We start from the raw sequence: 7628 nt of genomic DNA on the forward strand, positions 1-7628 counted from the left end.
TCATGGTAAAAGTTATAAATAGGTTAGAAGTGCATCTAAAGACTTCTTTGCTCACTCACAGTTCACAGTTCAAATGGGTTTTATTTGATCTTTTAGAAAGACCTCCTACCTTGGCATTTCTATGACATCAAAGAACCCAGAGTTTATCTGGGAGTCAAAGTCTCTTGGAGCAAGTTTAATCCTATTTCTCTCAGTAGTGAAAATCACAGGGCAGTGTGTTCCAGGACATTTCCTATGCACATTATTTTTTTTATGCTATTCGTTTTCAATAGGCAAGACACCTTATTCATGAAAGAACTTTAATTATAGAAAATCATCATTAAAACAACAAATGATCTTGCCATGTTATAACATCAGCACAATATTAAAAAAGAACAATTTTTTGTTTCCTAAGCCTGTACATTTTTGAATGAAAAAGAAATCAAGGAAGTTTTCCTGTCCTGATTAGCAACAAGAAAAATAAATTAAAACTTCCATAATATGCACTGGACGAAATCTGCACAGGTATTTAGAAAGAAATGTCAAAATCAACAGGGGTCTTTATTACTCGCAGAAAAATTCAACAACTTGATTTCACAAAACATGAAACATATTGGTAATAATCTTTTAAAAATTATAATGGCTTTTGGTACTGTAGTACTTTATTAGCAAAGATCTAAGCAACAAATTTCTGTTCATTTTGTACATACAGTGGTTTAAATGCAAATAGAATAAAGCCAATATTTCTGTTATCTAGAGAAGAGAAGAGGACCCCTTTTGAAACTGGAGGGGTAAGGGTGGGGCAGCCCTGTTTCAGAATGGTGCCTATCTAGCTTCAGGCAGCAGGCGCAGGATTGTACCCGCACCCAATAGCTAAGTGCTATTCCAGATTGTAATAACCTCCTCTAACCAGGCTACAGCAGGGAGGTTACCACTGCTCTGTTGACTTTTCACAGTCCAGAATGGTCTGAATTATTTTTGTTATGCAATTCAATTTGGTGCCAAGCACCAAGCATGGTGTGCTGCCCTCTACGCTAGGCAATATATGTCTGGCAAAGATATTTACTTGTTAAACAACAAATTTCAAAGCCTTACTGCTCCTGACACATTCTTTATATTTGAATAATTGAACATTTAATGTTCTGGTGAAATCCCAGTGCCAGTGTTGCCTGCTTTATGATTGGGAGTTCCACAGAGTACAGGATAAAGTGGGTTTGTTCAATCAAGTGAGTATGTATTACAACATGACACTGCACTAATACAACTAAAGAGAAATTAAAACAAATCAGTTATTTCTATTCCAGTATTCATGACACAAAAAAAGTTGAAAGGCAGCATTTTTATCATTCACAAAACTGGATTCTGACCAAATATACCATGATATACACTACGTTAACTCTGTAACTCGATTTTTTTATTATAAACCTCATGGGAAAGATTTTTCTATGGCATTAATCAGTGTAATATCTAGGTAACTTATTTTGTATAACAGATTCCATATAAATTTATCTGTTAAGAATAATTAAATTGTTTATTCTAAAAGCATATCTTAATGGCATTTTACTGTCATAATGCTTTCAATTGAAAAAGAGACTTCCAAACATAATTTCTGCCTCTGCATACAGTGGTTACATGGACAAAGGAACATTTGCTATCTATCAGGTAGGTGCCAGTTGGTGTTATTATGAAGCAGTGTTTTTCTTTTTACACCAAAATCTATCCTTTTTTTGCCCTATGGACAATGCCCAAATATTCCCAACAGTCTAGAATCCTATGGAAGGAGACTTAAGGATAAGGTATCTTCTAGTGCTAATGCTGCAACTGGATATCTGAGGCAGTTATCATCACACTATTGTCACTAACTTCTGCACTATGCAGCTCAATGACCAAATATTATATGTTTTGTATGTTGTTCATTAGGAAAAAAGATTCTGACATGCTCCTCTTGCTTTCATAAATGGCAGAAATGGAGGAAAAACATATATGAATTCTGTTTTTAAGCAAAGCCAATTTTTTATGTAGTATGAGCAGAACATATAAAATGGACACTTGATTTTAGATGGTGCCACAGCACAGGACAGCATTCCACAAGGAAGTGAAATAGCAGTTTGATTATTCACAGTGGAATAACTTAGCCATGGTTGGATAACAATTTGTGATCATTGCACCTTTTTACCAAGCTCTTCACAATCACATTACCTGCACACCTTAATCCCTGCCCTGGGAGCACCAGCAGCTATTAAAACCAAAGAGAAATGTAGGCATCCCTGATAAATGCCATATCTATGTGTGTCCTGCTGGATTTACCCACTTTCTTGGGGAGAAAAAATTTTGAGGTGTTATTTCTTTTCTTTTTATATATTACTTCTATCGTAAATTTTTTTAATAAGTGGAGACTCAGTAAGTTCTTCCTGAATCATATGCTGCTTATTTCCTTCCTTTTTATTCCATAATTTCCAGCAACTGAAATTCTAGCCCTAAATCTAGAATATATACACCCATGTATAGGAATGTCACCCACTGGAGATAGTTTTAATTTATCAGCTTCAGTTTCCAAAGCCCTGGGCTTTCCTCTGCTGGCCATTTCATTCTCTTGTTTATTTGCTGGGCACTTTGTCAAAACCTCTGTTTAAATCTTTGATCTCAGTCAAAAGCTTCTTAACTATCTTCATCCCTACTGAGGAAAGGTTACTTAATTCAATAAGCAGCACAGATATTAATCCAGCAGTGAAATAAGCCTTTGGTAAAGGCATGTATGCTTGAAACTCAGTTACTGTAATTTTTTCAGAATAATTGAAAAATATTTTTATAATAGATAACGACTCACCATACTAGATACATTTGTACAGATTTAACCACCTATCTTAGGTGCAATCCAGAGATTCAAAGGCAGGACACCACACTCACATATGCAATGGAGAGAAGCAGGTACCTTTGAAGGAACAGCTCCAAGTCCATTTTTTACTCTTGTAAAAAACAGAGGCCCTTTCAGTCTGAGTAATAGTGGCAGAATATGTCACAAAGAAACTTGCCAGGTTTCAAAGGGGGTTTTTAACAGGCAGTGAGGAAATTTCATACTGTTAAGAAATACGACAGCCACTTGGAGGTGGCAGTGAGCAAAGGTTTTAATGAAATCAATATTTACCATCAAATCTAATTATGATAAAAAATTGAAAAGCAAAATCTGCTGGATGGCTATGAAATGTGCTATAAAAGCAAGTGCCATAAAACTGAGACAATATAAATTTGCAGATGAGTTTCATTGCTAAGGCAGATGCATAGCTGTTAATGTTCTGTGGTTGATACATTAGTGGCACTTGAAAGAAATTTGGCTTATTCTATTTTCAGTAAACAGAGCACAAGGTTGGCTGTAAATTGTGTGTTTAGTAGAATGGACTGAATGTACGAAAATTTATTCATTATGGACATTTACAACCCATACATGTAATTTATATCATTTGACCACTCAACATATAAGGTTTATCATTTTTGGTAAAGTAGCTGCAAACATCAGGATGCAAATTTAATGCACAGTTTAGAACTGCTGACAACTAAAATGCTCATTCAGACGTTTCCTAACATTTTCCACTTAAGTTTATAGATGGTGAACAGCAAATACTTAGTCAAGAACCAAAATTATTTCACAAGTATAGTATTCTTATTTCACAATTTTTACGTATTTGTCAATATTACAAGATGGGCTTTAAGACTTTGTTTTTTCTGGCAAAATATAGAAAGAGACATGAAATCAAGTGTAATGAAATAAAGTATGTGAGAAATCTTGAGAAGTTACAACTGTTTAATATTTTTCAGACTAACTGCAAATCAGCTTCTACCAAATTCCTTGTAGAGATTTGATAACTTAGCCCACTGACAGAAGGGGTTTAATTTACAGATCACAAATTATTGTTGAATACTTCCATTTACCAGGCACTGAAGTGAAATTCAGTGTATTTAAATAGCTGAATATAATATTGGCTAGTGCAAGCCAGATGAGGCCTGATCTATATTCTCTTAAATTCAGGTTAAGATTTGATCTGATTTTTAATGGGAGTTTGATCAGAATTATTGGCTATATCTATATGTACAGAACTGTCTGTGGCACTGATGCTAGCTGGCCTAGAGAGTCCTATTAACTTTTTTAGCACTGTTAAAAGCTATTACCATTCAAAACATACTGGCTGCCTGAAACCAGCTTAGTAGGAATGGTTCCTTGTCTGCACTAGCTCCTAAGCCACGCCCAGGAAACGTATTGGCTGGCCAGGGCCAAAACTGTGCCAAGGAACATTTATCAGTACAGATGACTGAGTTTCAGTGATGCTGCTCAATTAACTAGCACAGATGTAGCCACTGTGCAAGCCTCTATAAAAGCCACTTCACGTTGGTCAAGCACAAGGCAAACCTCTGCTCTTATCTTCAGCTAATGCAACCTAATCCCACATTGATTAAACAGCCTTTTGCTTTTGCTAATATGTGAGGACAGCTGGGCCACTGCCTGAGAACACTAAAGTAATTTCTCTTTTGTTTTCTACATGTATTTAAACCTATGTTGTAATGTTAAAATTTTTCTACATCATACGAAATCTGTATGAAGTGCTAATTTCTTTTAGATCATAAAGCTCTGAATCTTTCAACTAATGTAATAATTGTTTCCTATTTTTTTAAATCCAAAAGGCTAGGAAAGCACGCTTATGCCAAATACTATTACTATTCTTCAGTTGCTATGGAAGGACATTTCAGGATTCCCATACGAGTTGCACATAAGTGTTTGTCCTTACCTGCATATTATTTTGAATATTCTGCAGTAGTGATTGTAATTTTTTCNGAAGGAACAGCTCCAAGTCCATTTTTTACTCTTGTAAAAAACAGAGGCCCTTTTCAGTCTGAGTAATAGTGGCAGAATATGTCACAAAGAAACTTAAAACTTAACACTATTTTTAATGAAAAAAAAATCAATAAACCCAAAAGATCAATAAATATTAATTTGCCTAACTGAAGCTATTTCTAGAAGTTTTTGCTTCAGTTATTCAATGTCTTGGGGTTTTTTCACCTTTTTTTTTTCCCCTCAGTTGCTGGAGGTACATATTTTATGAGAAAGAATACTTTCATAAATATGTTTTGGTACTTCTGGTCACCTTATAGATAAATTCACCATATGAGACTAATGCTTGCTGGATAAGGAGAATACCAATTCCCAAGAAATTGCATGAATAATGAATAATGATAATAGTGTGATGTTTGAAGCTGGCAATTAGAAAGCAGTCTACTGAAGTTAGCCCAGACTTAATATGTAGAGTGTAATAGTTGCATTAAGTTTCCTTAACTTCTTTGAAATGGTAACCATAACATTAGCTTTATAAATGAGTTACACTTGGCACAGAAGTGGCAAAAGTGATTTGAAATGACCACTAAATTTAAAAATGCTTGCTCAAGATCATATAAAGGGTCAGCAGAGAAGCCAGTAGTGGAGCTGAGAGCCTTTGCACTATATGCTGCAAATTCCTGTGTATGACAGGGGAGACTTTAAAAGTCAAGGCTTTGTTTTGCTCAACTCTGGTTCTTCCTAGTGTAGCCTGGAGTTATGGAACTGAAGAGGAGATGGGCCAGGAGTATGGAATAGTGTTGCTTGCTGTCCCTTTTGGTTAACATAAAGTGTAATAGCATAAGAACTCCTACGGGAAATTAAGAGATGCCGCAAGACCTGACCCAGGCCACACTGATTATAATTAAGCATTTGGCAGCAAAACAGGCTATAAGGAACTGCTTTAGCCAGCCTGATAATTGGTTTTAATCCCTAAAAGGAGCTTCCTGTGGCAACAGACAATGGAAGAGAGGAATATGTATGCCTGGGGAAGGGGAGCTTTCAAGACAGAGGAGAAAAGGTATATTCAAAGAAAGGTGTGAGATAGCTCTCAGGAAAGCAACATGGAACAGATGAAAAACTGAAACGAGTTGCTTTTAAACAGAGACACTGAGCCAGAACCCAGAGGAGAGACAGGGTCCAGGTTTTCCTGCTGAATCCTAGAAAAGAGCTGGGAAGAAAGGCTATTAAATTCTACTGTGAGAGGGAGAGGCTGGTACAGATAAGATGCTTTGGAGGTGTGAAAATTCGCAGAAGAAATCAGCACCAAGGAGTAGAAAACTATGTAGACTCATTGCAAGTCTCCGCCAAAGGTGAAAAAGAAAAGATGAGAGTGAATCTCATCACTGTTGTGATAATATCATGCTTTGATTGTTTTAAAGAATATTCACACTTTTTGTTTGTGACTTAATCAAGACTTGACCACAGTTAATGAGTGGACTTCTATTCATCTTATGCATTTACATAGTAAACTTGAAGCAGCTCTCCCCATTGAGTCACTCTGCAGATGATCAGATGTTCATGAAATGTTGCGGTTACAAGCAGGTCAGCTTTTCCTGGCATCATTTAGAGGCTCGCTATGCAGAAAAGGGCACTGAGAAATGGATGTCTTACTGCTTATCCCTACATCCGGTACCTTTGTCAGCACTACCCATCTTCAGTCTCAGTTATACAGTAATTTATGAAACAGAAATAAAGTGAGTAGCCCCATGAATAGCAGACCTAAAGAAGTTTGATATCCTATCAGCCCTTGTGACTGATGATATTGATGTCTTAAAAGGTGAAAGTCCAGACTAAATCTTACATGGGCTTTTCCCCATGGAATTCAGTGTTTAATAAGGCATAAGTTCCCACTGAAAATTTCCCTCAATTGGGGCACTCATAAGCATCTCTTCTTCTTCTAAATGATTATTTGTATGTCTTACAAAAATGTAGCTATTTTAAGCCTGACTCTCTGCCAGTTATGGTGGAATGTGGTTATCAGTTCAAGCATTATTATAATTTCTGTAGGAAAACAGAAATCCTTCATATTTTTTTTTAACTGAAGATTCCTCTCCTTACACTTCATGTCTGTCTTGCCTATGGAAATAGCACAGTGCAGGAATAGGTGAGATAGTAATACACTGCCCCCTCGGGTGCCAAGATGTTTTGGTGATGATGGCCTGGGCTGAAATCTTTAAACAGTATGGACTGTCATTTCAACAGCCACAGGACACCTCACAGTGAAGAATAATGATCAATGGGTGACTTGTGATGTACTGGATACAGAACTGCCACCTTAATTTTTTTTTAATTCCCAGGTCATCCTGAAACTTGAACTTCAATGGTAGCTCTGAGGTTATTCATTGACCCATTCTGATTCTGTCTTCTAAATCACCTTGCCTTACTATTTCCTCAAGTCCATAGCACTACACGCACTTTCCCCTCTCTGTTTCTGCATAGAACTTCTATGTTGGCATATATCTGCAAACAACTAAAATGAAATTATCTGCTATCTTACTTAGTCACCAATCTGAACAGCCCGTTTTGGTTTCCTGTTTCTTCTTCTTTGCCTATAGAAGTTTAGAGACCCTTTCTCTTACAAAACAACACACCACACAGTTCTCACGGTCTGATGCAGCAGCCCTTGTATCAGAAGGCACATCTGTAGCAGGTGGGTCAGGCAGTGCCCAACTTGAAATGAGTTTTGTAGTTTGCCAGGTTTCAAAGGGGGTTTTTAACAGGCAGTGAGGAAATTTCATACTGTTAAGAAATACGACAGCCACTTGGAGGTGGCAGTGAGCAAAGG

General features: G+C 36.7%; 1 protein-coding gene across 7 annotated transcripts in view; it reads right to left on the bottom strand.

Annotated features, from left to right (window-relative positions):
- The window catches only part of SLC25A21 (solute carrier family 25 member 21), a 253590-nt gene that overhangs the window by 4350 nt on the left and 241612 nt on the right, over positions 1-7628 (bottom strand). The window lies entirely within an intron of this gene.

The sequence above is a fragment of the Lepidothrix coronata genome, unplaced genomic scaffold (genome assembly GCF_001604755.1).
Source record: "Lepidothrix coronata isolate B3197 unplaced genomic scaffold, Lepidothrix_coronata-1.0 Scaffold164, whole genome shotgun sequence".
Classification (NCBI taxonomy): domain Eukaryota; kingdom Metazoa; phylum Chordata; class Aves; order Passeriformes; family Pipridae; genus Lepidothrix; species Lepidothrix coronata.